Here is a 21493-nt window from a genome sequence, read left to right as displayed (position 1 = left end):
TATATATATTAGGGTGGCGCAAAAAAACCGACTATTTTTTGATTTTGAGTCTCGTGTGACAAAATGTTAGTTTTCGATGTTTTAAGAGCCCGCTCCAAAGGACAGTTCAAAAATAAATTTTTAAGAGGTCGCTTCACATTTTTTAAAACGTCAGAAATCGTAAAAAATCGATTTTTTTTTTTTTTAATTTTCTCTCGTTACGGTATAATTTTAGAGACAAAAAAAAAATAAGTTTCCGAAAGTTTCAGTTCAAAATTTGATTTTTGAAAGGTCGTTCATAATTTTTTTTCAATTTTTTGTGCATTTCTTTAGATCTTTTCGAGCGACCTTTTAATATTCATATTAAAATTTCATAAATTTTTTTTTCTTTAATTCAGTAAGAAAGAATCGATAACAATACACCACGACATGAATTAAAAATCAAACAAAATACTGAAAATATAATTTTTTTAATTTAATTTTTTGACAATTTTTGACATTTAAAAAAATTTTGAACGACCCCTTAAAATTTTTTTTTTTTGAGCTGTCTTTCGGAGTGGACTCTTGAAACATCAAAAACTAACATTTTGCACACGAGACTGAAAAAAAAAAAAAAATAGTCGGTTTTTTTGCGCCACCCTAATATATATATATATATATATATATATATATACATACTTCGAGTTATACTTTCCGTAACGAAGAATTATATTTATTTGATATTGATCATCGGTGAATATAATCCGAATCATTCGTAAGAAGTGATTTTAATTTTATGGATGTCACTGTTTCTTTTTTTGTTATTTTGTTTTTATCATTCCCATCATCGAAACCGGGTCGCGCGTGTTCACCCCATTCTACCCATAATGCGGAGTTTAGCGGTGTGTTAATAATCTTTGAGGGGTTTATATCGCGACCCAGGTCGGGGGTTTTAGCTTCTATTAGCGGACGAGGTATTATAATCAAGATATTACTGGAATAGTTGTCGAAACAATGTAACTTTTAATCAAAGTTTATCAATCATCGGATCACCGCCAGTTTATATATGTATATATATATATATATATATATATATATATATATATATATATATATATATATATATATATATATATGTAACATAAACCCGGCTTTGCTCGTTATATATTAAATAATCCAGCTTCTATAGTATTAATATTCATTATAATAGGAACATTTGATTGTTATAATTATTTTATTAACATACAAGAAATTTATTCTCTCGGTTATTTCTGTTTCGAGAATACTATACAGACTAGAAGTTATTCAGGATTTAATTTAAATTGCAAATCTTTGAAAGAAAAAGAACATGAGTTACTTTTATCGAGAAGTTTGAGCTTCGCTAAATAAAAGAAAAACCAACAACGATTCATCGCCGGTTAAAAAATCTGTCAAATTTGATTTCGAAAGTTTGAACGAAACGAGAAACGAGAGAGATAGAGAGAGGTAAACGTATGATAAAAAAAAAAAAAAAAAAAACTAACGAACCACGCACCTCCAAAGGTTGAAAAGTTCGAAAACAGAATTACAAAAACTATCGCAAAGCACGTGAAAGTCAGACCGATAATTAACTTTGATGTAACACGATAAAATACGTTACATATACGTTAATTAATATTGCTTTTATTGTTTTCACTTAAAAATTCATTTCCTTTTTTTTTCCACCTAAAAAATTCTCATCACATTATTATTTTCTTTGAATATCCCGCAAGTTTTTCATGACAATTCAGAGCAACGATTATTTTGTTGCAAATTGTTCGATCGCAAAATTAGCTGCAGTTATATATTTCCCGCCTTACTATACATATATATCGGCGTTGGGCGAACTAGCTCGATTCTATACAAGTCACGTACAATTCTGTATATATATATATATACATATAGATAGTCCATAGAGAAACCGTGAAGTACGGACTGTACTTAACGCGGGGTTAATAATCATCAGCGGTGTGTCTCGTCCATGTATAAAGCATCTATATATTACATACATGTACGTTATACGTACACTAGGCTGTAGTACAATAGGCAGTATAGATATATGTATACATATACAGTAGTATATAGATACACATATGTATACATGAATTCGGACTCTTGCCAGAGACGGCGATTGGCTGGTTATTACCTGCGAACGTGAGGACAGGATGAAATGATGTATTATAGCCTCGTTTATAACGGAATACACCATACAAAATAAACGCGCGAATTTCGATTTCTATACTTAACACACCTGCGGTCAGACTGTAGTATTATCGAAACGAAAATAAAAGAATAGATGAATATAATTTGATGCAGTTATTTATACAAAATCATCCCTAGTTATTTTTTTTTTTTTTTTTTTTTTTATTATTGTCTTTCTTCAAAATTCAAGTAACTTACTTCGCATATTCGTCAGTCGCGTGAAGAAAATTTTTGTTACTATTTTTGTGAAAGTGAAAGAAGAAAAAAAAATTTGAAAACAAAAAAAACGAACAGAAATCCTGCGCGGGGAAATTAATGGTGAAAATTGTTCTTCAACGTTTTCTAATTATGATTTTTTAATTTTTCCAATTTTATTCAGGGAATATTTTTGAGATTTTAAGTATAAATTTCCAAGGATTCAGAATCAAATATAGGATCTATGTGCGATTTGCGTACACCCGTTGACCCATTTATCAGCTGTCATATATACCAGAGATATCATCGTTTCCTCCACACAATTTGCGGAATGTTTGAACGAGGCGTGATCATCTAGATAATAACGTATATTGATCAATCCTTCGAACCTGATTGCAGGTGTGTAAATTTATTTCGAAATAAAGTGTAAAATAAAATTTGCTGAGCGTATTTTCAACCAATGAAGATTATTTAAGACATTAACAATTAACACAAGTTTAAATCGAAAATAGAGAAATTTTTGTGCAAGATGAATATACATGTAATTCAATTTCTAGGCTGGTAGTGATTGAGTAGCCCCCAAACAAGTGAAAAAATTGACGAATCAAATTAAAAAAGTGATTCAAAAGTGACTGGTAGGAATCAATTATTGTACAGTAATCACAAAATTGAAGTTACTGAAGGCTGATTCTCATAAAAAAATACTGTACATAGAATGTTATCTAATATTGATCGATAAACAAAATCCTACCTCAATTTGGAATCACTATAAGGTAAGTTCTACGAAGTAAACAATGTCACGCGGTTGCAAAGAAAATAAATTGTACTTTTTTGATACTCGATATTATAGGAAATCCGGCGATTTTCTTTTCTTTTTTGATTTTCCTTCAACTTTCAAGGAATTGTGAGGAAAAAAGTGAAACCTAGATTATCGTGATATAATTTAAAAAGGTGACTTTCCCATGAAAAAGTAAAAAGAAAGTGATTTTGAAGAAAAAAAAAATTAAAAATTTTGTATTTCAAGGATAACATGTGGAGATTCTATATCGTGTTTTGCATTCTGTAACGAAAGTAGGGAGAAAGACTTGCAAAAATTGGAACAAGGCAGCAAAAATAGTCGATTCACACTGCCAACCGAGCTCGAAAAGTGTAAGCTCGAAAGCTGCACACTGACGCAGAGCTTTTCTGGATTCTCAGAGAATGAGTGTATCTCTTACCTAGTTTTCACTCGCTCTGAACTCGGAAATTTATCGCGGAAAGTTAAGCTCCGGAAGTTGAAGAGTACCTGTTTCTTAGTTTTTTTGTTTTGCTTTTCTTTTTGTTTTTCTATTTGTCTTAGAATATTCTCAAGCGTGCAAAAGCACGTATAAAATGTCTTAAAGTAAACGATGAAGTGAGAATATATTTAAAAAAAAAAAAAAAAACACGTGTAAAATGATGGATAAATAATATTCGAAGGCTCGATAAATTATCAGGTTTTGAAGAAAAACGAACGAAGGAAGGAGGACGACGAAGGAACTGAGATGAAAATTAAGGGGAATTTGAGTGAAACACGAGGGCGGAGAATATTCGAAGATCGCGACACAGGAACGGAGCAATTAGGCTCTCTCTTTGACCGGTGTATTCATGGACCGATGGACACCTCGAAGGTTGAATTACGCAAGGCGAAGATTAATGGTGAAATTCTCGGTGGCAGGCCAATTTCGCCTCTCGCCTTTTTATTATTTCGTTTTGTTTCGCGTTATTTATTTTCATTCCCGTGCGTCGGTCGGCCGCGTTCGCGACTATTTTCGGAATTTTCTTTCGTATTTTAGCAACGCTGTGTAGAAAAATTTGCGATATTATTTAACGAAGAAAACGGTGCCCAACATGGATGAGAAAAAAAAAATATACACGCTCATCGTGTGTTTAGGGGAAGGAAAAAAGTGACACGAAATAACGGAAGTAACGATTACGAGCCGGATCCCCATAACCGGAAAAGGATAATGGGAGTATCATTACTATGTGTTTGTGTGTTATATATAGTAGCATGCATATATTCGAATGCTTTATACTTTTTCCGTTTTACTATTTTTTTCTTCGTTTTTTTTTTAATTTGAAGAAAAAAAAAAAATTTACGGCGAGGATTTAGAAAGTTTCGAATCAAAATTCTAATTTTCATTTCCCTGGATTATAAAATCGATAGATTTGTTTACTATTTTTTAATACCCACGTATACGTATAATTGATAATGTATCGGCGGTATTGATTGAATACAATATTCGCGAATATTTTGCGAAAATATTTTTTTCCGAGGTGAAAAATAACGGAAATTAAGGCAACAAAAATTGAATATTGAACTTCATAATTATATCAGTAGCGAGCATGAATATTTTTTTTTATTTATATCTAGCCTGAACGTATGCGTTATATAGGTACATAAATATATTGAATAACGAATTACGATGTGTATATATATGTATAACAAACGTGTGTGACCGTTGCACAGTGAAAAGAAAAAGAAATGGAAATAAGAAAGATAGAGAATCAAAATCACAAAAAACGTCCATATGATTCGATCAAGTCTGGATTGGAAAAAGAATAATTCTCACTTCTTCCTCCGGATTTCGAATGATCGTGATTCTTATCTCGCAACGGACTTGAGAAAACTGCAAAGAAACGAATCGTTTCGGAAGACCGATTGAACGAAGTGAATTTGAGTGAACTCGAATAACTTCAAGTGACATTGCGTGAATTTAGACGACACCGCGAGGTTTTTCAAAGTTTTTCAGTGACTTCATGCTATTCGTAACGATTTTAAATTACAAAAAGTAACTTCAATTGACTCGTTTTGATTTGTATCAAATGATTTAAAGATTTAATAGATATTATAATTATTATCGGGGAAAAAAATTTGGAAATTGGTAGGAAAAATAAAAAAAAATGCGATCATTTCGTTGAACAAATTATAAAGTTAAAATTTTTATTACATGTATATATAAAAAAAAAAAAAATAAAAAAAAAAAAATAAAAATAAATAATCGCCCGGAATGATCTGCGTAGAATATTTTTGGCGAGAAAAAAGGCGAACTTTTTTTTGACACGATTCTCCGAAAGCGGAGGTGTAACGTCTAGACTCTGACGACGATAAGCTCTCTAAGCTCTAGAATCTAGTCACTCGGATGCTGTGTAGGTATATTATATATACATGCGTGCAGATACTCGGGCATTTCAGGTGCTTAGCTCTGGCATATATCCGTGCACTAGGCACGTGTGTAATAATAAGCATAGTTCATGCCAAGCCCGGCTGCTAGCGAAAGCTCGCCAGGCGTAAACCACGGCGTCACAATTGTCACAACAAAACGTTTTCCTCGCTGGCTTGAATTTATTCATCCGCAATGCTTAAATCTGCCCGCGACACACTTTGCTTATTTAGCAACAAAATTCCGCGCATTTTTTTCTCAATAGTGCGACCAAAATTCATCCTAGAGGACGATGTGTTATATATAATTGTATAAAGTTCGTTAATTTTTGACGCAACTTCACCCTTTTAAAAATGAGATTTCATCTTTCATAAATAAACAAAATTCTAATCACCATGTACATGTCTGTTAATTCAAAGCTAAATTGTGATTGAAAATTAAGCTTTAGCTTTCAGATTTAGGTAAGACTGACTCTAAACTTTTTTTAGACAAATATCTTGAGGAATAAATGAAATTTTATTATTGTTGCTTTGAAAGAGGATTTTACTAATGAATAGAAACTTTTCAGCGTTGGTTTCATTCAAATCGATCAAGCGCATCGAAAAATCACTCCATTGGGTATCGATATTTGGGGGTAGTTTTCACCCTCTGAAATTGTTTAATGGCAGATAAAAAAAAAATAAGTTCGCTTAGATTTTAGTGTACTATAACGTATTAGAAAAGGAATCAAATCGGAGAGATCGATCTTCCACGTAACGTAGAACGCTCATTTTTTGACAAAACTTTTGTTTTAACCGAAACAAACCTTTTAGTGGCCTAAAAACAATTATCTTTTTTCTAAACACAAAGTTATTTCAAAAATATAAATATAAAATGTCGAAAAAAAAAAAATTTCTCACGATTAATCATCAAAGCGAAATTAGATTACTGCATAGATTCTTTTTTTCAAAAACGAACGATTCGCCGAATTTCATTGCATAACTTATATCGATAGCTCGTTTTCTTTCTTAAACGAATTAATTACACGAATTTTCTCAGATGAATTTTTACTCTCTATACAATTAGTATCTCAATTGATAAAATAAACTCGTTTTGTGAAAAATTATTAACGATTATAATTAACGACCTCACAGATTATACGAAAAACAAAAACTATCTATTCGGAAATCAAATGAGCCCTGATTTAGAAGAAAATGTATTTAAACCATGGAATTTTTACATTTGTGAATATAAATCTGTTCTTTTTGAAAATTATCAACAAATGAACGTTTCTTATTTTACCATACAAATCTCAGTTTCTTTCTATGATAAGAAAAACAAAAGCTACGGTAATAAAATACAAGTCAATGAATTAAAATTTTACTTCATAAGCTCTGTTCTTAGGTTTTTTTTGGGGGGGGGGGGGGGGGGGGGGAAACTGATTGATTTTACAGAGCATTAAAAATTGCAAAATCGCGAAACACGAATGAAATCGCAACTTCGCATGCAGTTTTACGACTCGACCGCTGCATATTTTCGCAGTTATATACTTGTTTATATACGCAGCCAGTGGATTATGGGCGAAGCTTAACAGTTTGGAATGGCACAGCATTCCTTTTCATTGCAAGCTCGTTCCGAAAGGAAATATAAAAACAGAATACGCCCGGATATCCGTTGCAATGCAAGGATATTTTGTGTTTTCGTTGATCCTTCTTTCGTTTTTTTTTTTTTTTTTTTTTTTTTTTATGCTCTATTTCAATGTTTCAAAAAAGCTTTAGCTACTCACTTTTTCGGCGTCGAACTTGATCCACCCAAATCTGCACTGGATTATATGCACTGTGTGTTGTAATATTCACTTTCCTTTCGCCGATCTCAGCACCGAACGGTCGACGAATAACGTGCAACAAATATCACTCGAATTTCAATTTTTTATAGAACTTTTTTAACGGCAGAAGAAAGGTCAAATTATTTTTAAAAAAGAATTTAATTTCACTTTTTATTTTAATATAAGTTTCCTTTTCTTACTTTCTTCGCTTTATTTATTTATTTATTTATTTATTTATTTCGTTAGAGTACAACAATGGAAAGTGAATGGAAACAATATTTTGCGATTCGCCGTCAATATATTATTATTATTATTATTATTGTTGTTGTTGTTGTTGTTGTTACTACTATTTTTATTATTATTACGATGTATTAATAAGTGAACACGCGTATGAGAACGAAATTACGACGGGGACATGAAAATGTCTGTACGAGTAATTAATAATATACTTATAACACACTCCGATCGTTTTCACATCAACTTTTTACAGTTTAATTTTTATCCTCAAATTAGGGTATCAATTAGCGCCGATACTTGATACGATATTACTTATACTGTTCAGTTCTCATTAAATAAAATATCAAGAAGTCCGTACATCGAGCATCCTTTCTCTTTATCCTTTCAATCTACTAGCTATTATTCATATAATATACATATATTACATATATTATATATATATATGTATGTATGTATGTATGTATGTGTGTATATATTTTAATTATACAACACAACGATAATTCGACAATTCGCGGCTGAGAAATCGAAAATATCTCAAAATTAATTTGTCCTCACACTTTAATATATTATATTTAATATCCGATAAGTTTAATATAATTATATTCAAATTAGTTCAAATCGTAGTTTTAATGAAAATCCTGAAATTTTTTTGTAATTGACAAAAGATGCTTGTTACGCATGTAAGTGGGTGATGGAATCCTAAAAATTTTTGAGAACCACGCGCTTGATATAACCTTACAGCATGTAATGTACTCTGATTATACTATATATACACACACACACACAAACACATAAATATATATATATATATATATATAATATATGCATGTTTGTGTTTCCCGGGAAGATAAACTTGATCTACATAAGACGGGGCGGAGACAAGATAATAAACACATCTCGCGATGGAGGCGATGAGTCATCTCTTCGATATATCGAAAAACACCCGATGGTCATGGTTCTTCTCTTCTCTTTTTAAATTCATCCGCGTAGGTATGAATGAACCGGTGAATGGGAACGTCGGATTTGTTTTTCGACTGCGTGACCTGGTTTTTGTACATTTCAAACTGTATGTGTATCTTAAACGGTTTCTTTTCTCTCCGTTGTGTCGTTTCTCGTTGGTATTTCTTTTCTTTTCTTTTCTTTTCTTTTTTTTTGAGTGGTGGGTGGGGGGGGAGGGGTGGAGAGGGGGTGTTTCTCAATCTTCTTCTTCTTCTTCTTCTTCTCTCATTTTCATTAAGCTGAGAAACGACCATTGGCTGTTTTTTTTTTTTTTTTTCTCTCTCTCTCGCTCTCTCTCTCTTTTTCCCTTTTTATTTCGTAGACGAGAAAAGGCACGGGAGGATTCCATCGTATCGCGCAATTATTTTCCCCCGTGATTCTACCCGAGTTTTTGGGTCTAATGAAAAAATAATCACCTGACACGAAGGAAAAGTGAGTTCAGGCTTTACGAATCTCATTTCGAACACTTCGTTATCGACGAATCGTCACAGCTTGTAGGAAAGAGAGTGAAAAATTGATCATCGGCAAGCGATGTGAGCCGGTTTCAATTCGTTTTTTTAAACAGTAGAAGAAAAAAAAAAAAACAAAAACAAAAATAAACAAACTATACCGCATCGTGACTGAAGGGGAAAATTTTGAATAATTTTCTTCTCCCATATTACGAGTATGATAAAAATATTCGAAAACATCCACTGGAATATATATATATATATATATATATGTATATATATTTTTTTTTTTTAGATATTTCGTTGAGAAAGAAGAAACTCAAATTCTTTTGACATTCGGAAAGTGTATAAAAGAACGTAAAACCTGTAGAACAGCTTCGCTTGATTGTATCAGCGAGTTTGGGAAAAAAAAAAAAAGAAAGTTTTCTCAGCAGAATGTGTAATTACAATACGAAATCAAAAAAAAAAGGAAAAAAAAAAGAAAACACCGCGCTTTAGTGGACTCTGAACAGGATCGATGAAAGTTTTATAAATAGATAGATATTTACTCTATAGTTTTTCAGGTAAATGCCGAGTGAAAATATTACGTTCGAAGCTTGATATTTATCGAAATTATGCTTTTAAAATCACCGGGACACTTAAAACTATATTTTAATATTTTGGTTATTAGGTATTTATTTTTCATTAATTGAAAAGTTAAACCAATATATTACAAATGAAAAAACGAGCGGCACACTTCACTACACAGCGACGCGACGCACCTTGCGATTCCCGTTGGGGTGAGTGAAAGAAAGAAAGGAAGAAAAAAAAAGAAAAAAAAAAAAAAAACGGCAGCGTAACGTCGGCGAAAAATCGTGGAAAGATGTAAGAGAGGGGGGGAGGCGAGGGGGGTGAGGGTGGTGAGGGTGGTGAGGGTGAAAAAAGAACCGGAAAGGATCGTGCAAAAGCTAGAAAAGTAGGCGAAGAAAGGTGGTGAGCTTTGGTGAGGGGAGGGAGGGAAACTAAAAGAAGGGTTAAAAGTTTAGGCCAAGTTTTCGCGGCTGCTGCTGTTGCAAGGACTCGGACCGCGCGGGGTTTTGCACTTCTTGTCAGGGATTTGCGGTTCGAAATGCGGCGCGTGCGGTCGGCTTCGACGCTGTTGTCCGCCGTGAGGCTGGCTTCGAACTGGCTTCGTCGAGCTTCGGAGATTCGAGCTTGCAGGCGTTCACCGCCGCGGCGAACCAAGTGTGAGGGTGAGGGGCGGCGGCGTCGCGACGCCGGACACTTTGCGAGGGCGTGGCACGGCGCCGCCGCCGACAACGACGACGACGACGACGACGACGACGACGACGACGACGACTCTTCTTATCCGGGGGTCGACGATGTGCCCCCTGCCCGAGGGTGCAAGCTCGAAATCGGATGGAGAGAATAACGTTTGTGATCAACGTACGCTGGAAATAATTGGCGATGTTAAAATTAAACAGTTATTGTGGCCGGTGATCGACTACTGGAGAACAATTTTTGTGGTCAATTCGGAACTCGAATGTTAGACAGTATTAGAGGCTATTCATTAATTACGTGAGGGTCCCAAGGGCGAGGGGGAGAGGGAGGGGGTGTTAAAAATCTATACGCGACCTTATCTCGCGAGAAGGGGGGAGGGGAGCGCAAAAGTCATTCTTACGTAATATTTTACAAGTCGGAATGTGTATTAGGTATAGACATTTTTCATTAAGATAAAATGTCCGTACAGCAATGTCTCAGGTAAGAAAAATCGCAGAGAAAATTAATGGGGAGTTTGAAAAACTAGAAAAAAATTTCTATCTACACGTTCCACAAACTATGAGATCTATTTTGACATTTTTAATATACAATTTCATTTATATATTGTTATTGTAAAAGTTTTTATTTCATAATAAGTTTTTAAAATCGTTAATGTGTTCGTATTTGCACACTTTGAAGCTTATAAATGAAAACTACAGGTAAAATCTTACGTAAGAAGTGGGAGGAGGAGTCCAAGAAATCTTATGTGTTCTTACATGGGGGTAGGGGGGTTGAAAGTGGCTAAAATCGTCTTTACGTAATTAATGAATGGCTCCTTCGGTTCAGTAACGATGGCCAGTAAGCTGAAAATAATTAATCGATGCATCAATTAATCGAGTTCAAAAAAATAATCTGACGCGACTCGATTGAATCGGCATTATTAAAATTAATCGAATGATCGGTCATATCCGTTTTTTTTTTTGTTTTTTTTAACGCTGCGTATTTGTTTCGGCAAAGTAGCGATGAAATCAATTGAAATTATTGTATCCACGCTCATTTCTGTCTCATTTCACTCGCTATTCAAAATCTTCCTCACACATGCACTCACACTTGCGTGCAATGTTTACTTGTCCGTCTTTACCTTAAATCTCGCCTTTTGTTCGTGTCGCGAATCAAAACAGATCAGCTGTGTATCTCATGTACTGTCTGCTGTCTCAAAATCATATCTTTGTATCATCTATGTATTCTCTCGTTTCTGTAAACATCAATTGTCTAACCGTTCTCTTGCGATACAAACCGTATCGCGTATCATTATCAATAAAGTATCTCGTTTTATTCTTAATCAACTCTCTCAATTAACAATCATCATCCCGATTCTGTCTTATCTTATGTTCCGGCCTGCTGTATAGTCTTGTTTGTCGTTACGGTGATCACACATTTCGACATTCTATGAAACAGATTTGTTGGTCTTTGAAAATTCGGTGTCCTGGTCTTTCCATTTTCTGATTCATCAATATTTTTACTCGCACCGGTGGAAATCGACCAATTTTTGCCTTCTATTTCCCCATTTCTTGATTCGAAAAACTAAGCCCCAAGAGTCCAAAACTCGACTCGTGAAAAAGAATTTTCTTTAATTCGCAAACTAATCGTCAGTCGCTCAAAAGTTATTCTAATTACAATTACAGAACAGCGATTTTTTTATTTATCTAAAACTGTAAACAATGTTTTTTCTTCTTTTGCTTTTGCTTTTATGCAGATCTCAACATACAATTTCAAAGTTTCTCAACGAATTTCGGAGTAAAAACTCTTTTTGTACAGATTTTCAGTTCATTTTTATAACAATGATCACAAGAATCAACCTCGAGCTCTGAAAGCTCCGTTTTTATTAGGGTGAATGACCTTCGGATACTGATAATAATAATAATGGCTCGATAATTTAGTGAATACCACCCACGTCAAAGGTGATATACGAGCACGTTTCAACGGTTATTTAATTACATTTAATTTAACCAATTCTACCCACCGCCGATAGGGCGAATTTCTGTAGAGTTTCACTTACATTACCGCGATAAATTGTTGCTTGAGGCATAAAACGAGTTCCATCAAAAGACAAGAGGAGGTCTGCTCCTGACTCTTGAGGAAATTTAAAACCCTCCGGACGAGAAGTCGGCAGGTATAAAAGGATGAGAAAATCCCCGTTTCCTACGGACTTGTAGAATCCTGCAAACACGGGGAAAGGAGTAGTGATTGACAAGCTTTACTGCAGAAACGTTGCGCGGAGTATTATACGATATATCGGGCATTCCACGCCAAATCCAAGAGGGTCTGAGCCTGTTTCAACTCCAAATGGCATTGAAATTTTTTTCAAATTTTTGATTTTTGAATATCAACGTGTCTTTGAACGTAATTTAAAAATCTCACGTATATTTTGTGTCGAAACTTGTGCATTATAAGTTTATAAAAAACTATGAAGACAGAAATGTTTTGTTTAGAAAGTACTCGTTCCTACGATGGTTGAGCGAGTCTGCGAATGCGCATGCGCGGAGTACAGAAAAGATTATTTTTAAGTCTCAGGAGTTGGAAGTGGCTTTTTCCGTACTACGCGCATGCGCTGTAGCGAAAAAATCTGACATTAAGCGACCCTAACCTCAATTTCATGCTTCGCGAAAAACGCGCAACATATTGCAATATTCGTCCTCGGCTCACCTACGACTCATATTGCAAACTTACGCTCGGCCCGAAAAGCCCGAGTTTTCCTCCTTATTACACAATATCCTGTTAATTTCTTCGTGCAAAGGACTCGTGAATATCAAGACGAGGCAACGGGGTAGCGCAAAAACCAATCGCCTGATTACTTCGAGCGGGTTTCACAAGGCCGAGCTGTTCCATTACAGTATATAATATCTAAGGACATTAAACTCGATTAATTTTCCCGAGGCTCAAGTGCTGCCGGCAAATTACATCACGTAGTAATATCTCTAAATGTGTAAACAGATCGGATCTACTGCGCAGGAATTAGAGGGCCAGCATCGAGTAAACGAGGCGCAATTTGACGCAGGTCGGAAATACCAATAGATTGCAGAATTGATGTCGACAAGGTCAAGCCACAGAATCCCTCCTATCACATCACTTTTTCATCTCTCTCTCTTTCTCTTTTTCTTGAAGCAGCTGGGAACTAGAAGATCAGAAATCCGTGCTTCCCGGAAAATTCCCCGGCAAAAATTGAATCCATTTAAGGGTACGTCGGGGTTTCCGGTTACCTGGAAGATTGCATAACGTGTTGTTGGGAACCTATATCAGAAGTGAATGGAGACGCGACCCTCGGAACTTTCGAGGCGAACATGTCGATCGGTATAAAAAAATTCTTATCCTACGTCAAATCTTTCGCTTTAGGTCCCTTCAACCTTTTTACTCCCCCATGGCATGCCAGGATCTACCTGGTTATCAGCTCTGCTGAGACTCTCCGATGATGAGCCTCGGCAGCAGATCGCGCGATGCGGACAGAGATTACCGAATCTGATTTTGTTACATATCTCAAGGACGCCGGTCTCGAGCCAAAAACTACGATTAAACTCGCTTTCAAACTGGTTCAAAAATCAGCTCATCTTCTTTTCTATTAGACAATTTTTGTAACTTTTTTTTCATTATCATCCCAAAATTGAATACTGTTAAAATTGAAGTAGATATAATTCAAACACGATTAAACAAGGTTACCGTACGCTCAAATTGGTACTTCACCACCTTTATCACATGTCATTCCAACGATGATTTCGGTGAGAAAATTCCTGTAAATATCACTGCAATATACAGTACCTAACTGTCCTAAATAAATTCCAGCAAACAATTAGCAAGCCTTTTATTTCTCCGGGGATTCCTTAGCCCCGAATTACCAGCAGCATCAACCCGCTCTGACTCACCTCTGGACCCTGAGTAAAAAGGGAAGGGGGGACGAAAAAAAGGAAGAAAGGTTGACTCTCGTAAGCGTCCGCAAGCCGGGCGACGAGAGATGATCTTTAGCCTGCTCGGCCCTCCCGGACCTCGCCGACCCTCTCAGGGCCTATTTATAAGCACCAGGGTCACCTCCTAACCTTGTCCGAGACGGTGCGCGCGGCATGTCACCTCACCGTCCAACGTGGTGCCCCGTGAGTCGATCCAATTGGGTCAAACGACGCCGAAGACATTACGCGCGCCACGGATGATCCGTAACACCTTGCATTATACGCAGCGGGGTAACCGCAGGGATGGTTAGTAACATTTCGGGGGAAAACGTAATTTTGCACGAAATTCTGGTGATTTTTTTACTTTTTTTTTTGTTTTTTTATCGCCTCTCAGCAATGAATAATAGGTTTTTATAAATGCGATCAGAGTTTCACATGCCTTTATGATCGGTTTGCGTCAGCTGTTCGGAATCTAGGAATCCCGGATATTTAAAACAAGGCCAGTTTACAAACGTACTTAGATCGACTTCTAGCAGCGTACTTCTCGTTAGAAAGCAAAGATCCTGTCCAAATTTGACGTTATTTGGAGGACTATCAACGAAGATATGGCATAAAAGGCTTCTAAATATGGATAAATCCGAAGTCTTTCTTGTAATATGATTGCTTATCTTTTTAGGCGGTCCCAGTTCGAGGAATATGTTTCCTCGTTTCATTACTCACTTTTTCCGCTCTACGCGACGTAAATTCAGGCAAAAAATGTAACACTCGATATTCGGTTACACCTCTTACTCTCAAAAATAACAAAATAATAATAATAATAATAGTAATAAACGACTCTGTTTACGCGGTTAACAATTTTATACCTCGATACGTGTGATAGTTCACCGGAGTATTATTGAAGGTTTTTTCAGCTTGCGCGAATGATGAATATCGTATGATAATACCGGCAGGGGGTCCAATAACAGGGAGTTTACTGGCATATATAAGGTAAATTTGGGAAAACAGGTATTTAATTTCGGTTAATTTCAGCCTCTCCGTATACATTTGCTCGCCTACGTCGTGAATAAACGAAAAAGCGCGGAATGTGTGTGCTTATAATTAACCGGTACGCATTTTGGTAAAACTCGTTGGGCACAATGCAAGGCAAATCCAGGGAAAATCGCGTGTTCAATTTTCCGTGCTTCCCGCTTATTTCGTACGTTTTATGATGATCGATGGTTTTCGATGCAGGCGTTCAAAATTGTATCGCGTACGCATGGATGGTTCGCGTTTGCGGGTTATGCAAATTTCGGAAGACGAGCATTCGACTTTGTAGTAATTCGATCCGCGATTATGTGTACACTAGTCGATCATTTTTAGGGATTTTTTACATCGCTGTTTGCACTGAATACGTCAGGACGTTGTCTCGCCAAAAATCAATACTTTGTTCATTTTTATTATGAGATATACGTACTTCAAGTTTTCATAAAATCCTTAGATTTATTTAAACTATAAGGAGGGCTTTAGAAATATACGAATAGAAAATACTGTAATTATAAACGGAATCTCAAATATCGGTGCTTCGTTTTAAATCGCTTCAGTATGGTTAAAAATCTGGTGATTTCGATCGATTTCACTATAAGATAGCTTATTTTATTGGACAAACTATTTTCTACAAATTCACTGAAAAAAAACACTTTTCATCGTGATGTTGCCTATCGTTGAGTATTTAATTTTACAACATTGCGCCTGCAATGGTTATGATCAACAAACGGTAATATTGAATTGTTTATTGAATAACAGAGAATCTATTTCAGTAGCTTTGTGAAAAATAGTCTTCTGAATAAAATGAATCATCGTACAAAGTGACATCGGACGAATCTACTAATGATTTTTAACGAGTTTGAAGCAGTTTGAAACAAAGCATCGACATCCATGCTTTTGTTTATAAGTCCAGTATTTTCTATTTTTTTTTTTTTTTTTTTTTTGAGACCTTGAGATCTCATCATATGAGCTTGCAAATATAACAATTTCAAAATTATTCAATTCAGAACTATTTCGTAGTAGAATGAATAAAGAAATTCGTTCTTTAATAGCGTCTCAAATAAAATTACATCTAACATCACAGCTTAAATCGTTGAACATTTTTATAAAAATAGTAAAAATATGAAGTCGAGAATCGACAGTAATTTAACGAGAATACTATTCGATTGCACGAGCTGAACAAAAGACTCGAAATAACAGTTTTCAATCACCAGCAGTAAAAGCGCAAGTAACTGACGTTTCGACCGACCGAGATCGCTTCAAAAGTTAATTAATATTGCCGCTTCGATTTCCGGGCGCATAGTTATAGGTTGGTACGGCTATAAATAATGCGACATCCGCGTACATTGTGCCAACACAACGTTTACCCGAGGGGGCGGAGTGAAGTGGTAACTTTCAACGAGCGAAATTCCATCTAGAAATGTTTTATTTTCAATCAGAGCCAACTAGGCAGTCTGCCAATGAATACTGCGATTGTTTCGCGCCGGTTTTATGCCACACCATTTGTATAGCTCTGAAGTCTCGATGTCCTCTAAAGGACATAATTTTGAAAATTCAGTTGGACGCGCGAAAAAACGATGTCGAATTTTCTCCAGGACGCGTGCTATAAATTTCATTCTATTTTGATAAAAACCGCGAGAAACATGCGGCTGACTAGAATTCGTTAGCGGTTATTAAACCCCGTTTCGAGGACGGTCCAGGTTGCCTTCAAGTACATAATTTGCTTTTTTGCACTCGTGGCTTTTTGCCACATTTCGCAAGCCGCGAGCTTAAAGCGCAACGCGTAATTAGCGCGCAGGCGACTAATTCCCGCGGAAAGTGTCGCGCGGAATTTTTTCTCGCTCTACTTTTTTCACCGTTTAAAAACGAGAAGGAGAGAGAAAAAAAAAGAAATTCCGCACGTCGTCGCTACTTTTCCTCGGCCTGATATAATATACCCATTTGCAAGACTTGACCGTCGGTCAGTGCCGCGCATTGGCCAACAGCCAAATACGAAAATTCCTCGCTATCCGCAGCGGCTGAAACACCAGCAGCCTACTCACTCAATTTAGCGTTATTATTTCTCCCAATGCCGACAGACGGAAACACCCGGCTGAGATTTTCACCACTTTCAAATATCATGTCGGTAAATCTAATCGCGAAAAACTAGAACCATTTCGCGATTCATTCATGCGGATTCTCAAAATTTCACAATTTGCAAATTACAAATTTAACGTATTTTTCAAAGATAAGCCACTGCTTCTAAAAAAAATCTCGCCAATCATCTGAATTAAAAATTTTCTCTACATTCTCGCGAACAGGTTTTTTCTAAGATATCGTTGAATTCGCAAACTTTTGCAATCGTTTGAATTATTCGAAGCCTTTTTAACTATCAACATATCGACACGTTTTCAGTCTAACATACTTGAAAAATCTTTATTTTCTTCGGAAATCACAGGTTATTGCAAAAATTTCTATCAAATTCGCAAACTCGTCAGTTTTCTCTTTCCTCGAGGCACAAGTAAATACATAAATACATTTTTATCAGCACCGTGCACTGTGAGATTGCAAAGAGTTTTCCATTAAAAACCGTCCTTCATGCATGCGGTACGAAAATACGTATGACTATCATTATTCAGCCGCAGGTTCTGCTGCATATTTATAAATGCTGGCGGTAAGTTTTCAAAGCTTTTCCTCGACGCATCTCCACCTACTGTCCAAGTGTTAATTACTCGTTCTGTGACTGCGAGAAACATACTGCAGGTAGCGAATTAAACTTTTGCTATTTCGCATCGTCTTACAAGCGTCAGAAAGGTGCACGATGCATTTCGTTGTCCAAATTGCAGAAGAATTGACCGTCCGTAGAATTTAGCGAAGAAAAAAAAAACTATTTTCCTCAAAATAATTGCACGATATAACTATAATTTCAATTTGTAAATTCTCCGCAATTTCTGACGAGAATATATGCAGACAAAGAAAGTGAATCAATCATATTCGTATACGAAATTGGCTGCGTTGGATGAAAAGTTTATAAAAGATGAATCTTATTGGCGCAGAGATTTTGTAGAAAGGAATTTGAATTTTCATGAAATTCCCGACTTTCAGAACACTTGAAAAGTTCGATATTTTCAAAGTGTTTCACGGCGCAAGCCGTCAGGTTGTATGTATAATTTTGTAAAGTTGCATACATTTCGCCGTTCAGAATATAGACTAAGCTCTCCTGCTTTCTACACGAACGCTTTTACATATTATTAAATCCACATCTACACAGCACGCGAGCCGTTCAGAAAGCCGACCAGCGAGCTTTACTCTTTAAGTACAACACTTTGCCTTCACCTCGCACGCAAAAGAATATGTAATTAAATTTGTATAACGGTAAAAACCTCGGCGTTATTTACGGCTAAACACCATGACGCACAGTTTAGCTGCGGGAATATTTTCTCGCGCATAAACTGCACCGTTTTGCACCCTAGCATTAAAAAACAATAACAAATTGCACCCCGTGCATTGTGATTTTTTCCCCTCTTTTTTTAACTATATTCTTGCAGAGCGAGGTGTCTCCACGTGCCAGTAATAAACCGGCAGTTATATGACCGAAACTTGCGCGGATTCTTAACTCGTTTTAATCTCATTTATCTATCAAATTGCGCGGAGTAACAACAGTAATTCACATATTTCGGTCAATTTTTTCACCAATTTAGAAAATAAACATTTCCCGTATTCTAAAAGTAATTAAATATTTATACTCAATTAGCAATATCGAAGAAACTTATTCGATCGGTGCATTCGACGTATAACGCACGACGCAAAATACAAGAACAGTCGATTCATGCGTTATTCTAACAGTGAGATTTTTTGTCGTTATTCACGAAGTACCGTAAAAATTCACCGGCGAATTTGACGGCATTACGTGAAGCTTCAAGCATTAATCGCGTTCGCAACGCACGGCGCTAAGGACGACTTGCACGCTGCACGGCTGGAAGAGAACTGAGCTTCTCGCTACCCCCACTCCAGAAATTTTCGCCGATTTGAGGAGCGAGCAGCGCGCGCAAGTCGATCGAGTGGTGTAGCTAACTATGAGGGGCCTGTAAAACTGGAATTTCATGAGCAGCAAAACGTAGCAGCAGCAGCAGAATTTCCCACCATACGAGCATACTGATTGGTTGACTAACCTAACCTAACTTTAGTCAACCGATCAGAATGCTTGGATGTTGGGAAATGCCGCTGCTCCTACTACTTTTTGCTGCTCATGAAATTCCAGCCCAACTCGTAATAAATCTTTCTACAAATAATATATTTTCACTCATCTTTCCTGTTCATCTTAAACTTTAGAGGCATGCAAATATGTAAAGCAGAAAAAAAATCACGATCAGTATTGGCAGTAGAGGATTTAATCTGAAACTCTGAAATTTCGGTTCCAATAAAATTGGCTCAGAGAGACCTTATAATATAATAATAATAATAATAATAATAATAATAAGATCAATAATCTGCGAAAGAGAGAAATGAAACATTTGAATGGTATTCAGAATTGGTATCGCGTAGAAAGCGGTTGTACTTTGCGCAAAAAGATATGAAATGCAATTTCATTTCTACCGCGTCTTAAATATTATAATTTTCCAGTCGATATCCTCTACCAATATACACAAGGTACATCCACCGTGAAGCTCTGCAACGAACTTGGAAGAAGCTGGCAAAGACGATCAAGCCTATCAAGTCCCGGGAGCCGAAACGAAATGGGGAAAATCTCTCAAAGAGCTCGAGCAGACGACGGATGGGAAGGATAGCGCGCAGGAATCGATCGAGGGAAATTATTTGGTTACAGACATGACTAGACATTGCTAATGCACGTAGTAATACTGATAATGCCGAGTCGCTCGGCTACACCGAACGACCTCGGTTCGACTAATTAGACTTCTAATTAAACGATCCGTAAGCAGTACGTAACAGCGATAGCGAAATTAATGACGATTCGCATGTTGTACTCTTCGCGTGAGCCAATATCTTCACAAAACAATATTGAAATACGTCGAAAAACTAATCACAAGCATAAACTGTCACGCTATTTTATCTTGAAAATTTACAGCACATTTTTTGTTTATGGTATCTGACAGCCGAAAATATGATACAATATTAAAGCGATATTTTATAGCAGGGACAGTTTTTTTTTTAATAGAAATAGTTTTTAGCAAGTAACACTTAAATGTTGAATTCCAATATAGGGATGAAGAAATTGATTCAGCGATAAGTAAAAAACCACTAGCATCATTCCAAATGAAAATCAATTGACATATTACACATTTAAATGAATAATTGTGATACAAAAACGGTTATATTTTATGTTACAAAATGAAACTTCAACGCACATGATCTTCAATATAATAATAATAATAATAATAATAATAATAGTAATAATAATAATAAATTAATTCTTTAAAACTATTGATGCGGGACGTATATAATTTCTACGATTTAATGAGAGAAACGTTATCACTAAGATCGACTTCCTGTCTGAACTATAGATAAAACAGTTTTTAAAAATAACCGGACATCTATAATTACGAAATATGTTTACAGTAACAATTCCACTATTTGGGTGTTCGAGTGAATATATAATATAATATATAATATACGATCTATATCGTATATCTATGTATAATATATAATTATGTATGTATGTATGTATGTATGTATGTATAGAAAATCAAGATCTACGTAATATAATGACCTGAATTTATAGACATTAGCTAGTTTGGCTGTTAGTAGTGTATAACGACTTTATACCGTTGTTTACGTAATGTAATTACCATATATCGTAGTTCGCTGTTAAAGGTAGTCGAAAATTATTACAGGGACTCTCTACTTAATAATGGGATCGATAAATTGATTAGACAATTATTATCAATTATATGCATCATGTTGAAGTTTAGTACAATGCTATAATATGTAATACGTGCATTTACATTATATACAGTTTCGGGTCCACGCTGATCTTCCAATAAATTTTAGTTAATTTCATTTACGGAAATAAATCGTTTAATTGTCATTTGCTAATTTATTACCTGCTCAATTCCAGCCGACAATTTAACGAAAAATATTTTACTCGAATGTAATCTTTAGATGTATGAAGGTATATACCGATAGCACCAACGTAACGTGAAAATATATACGTGGAATTTCAATTGAATTGCTTGAAATACTCGATAGGAAAATTGAGAAAAAAATCTTATAAAATCCTGCCATTATGAATGATCGGTGAAGGTTTTCTTT

The 21493-nt window shown here is 35.7% G+C and overlaps 1 protein-coding gene across 2 annotated transcripts in view; it reads right to left on the bottom strand.

The window, feature by feature from the left end:
• LOC124416566 (receptor-type tyrosine-protein phosphatase kappa) overlaps positions 1 to 7480 on the bottom strand; it is a 102671-nt gene extending 95191 nt beyond the window's left edge. For both annotated transcript variants that reach the window (XM_046897756.1, XM_046897757.1), the window contains exon 1: positions 7321 to 7480. The gene's annotated coding sequence lies outside the window, so the exon portion shown is untranslated. The remainder of the gene's footprint in view (positions 1 to 7320) is intronic.
• Between the last annotated feature and the right edge of the window lie 14013 nt (positions 7481 to 21493).

The sequence above is a fragment of the Diprion similis genome, chromosome 2 (assembly GCF_021155765.1).
Source record: "Diprion similis isolate iyDipSimi1 chromosome 2, iyDipSimi1.1, whole genome shotgun sequence".
Lineage (NCBI taxonomy): Eukaryota > Metazoa > Arthropoda > Insecta > Hymenoptera > Diprionidae > Diprion > Diprion similis.
The sequence above is the reverse complement of the archived record's forward strand: the minus strand, read 5'-3'. Positions and strand labels throughout refer to the sequence as shown.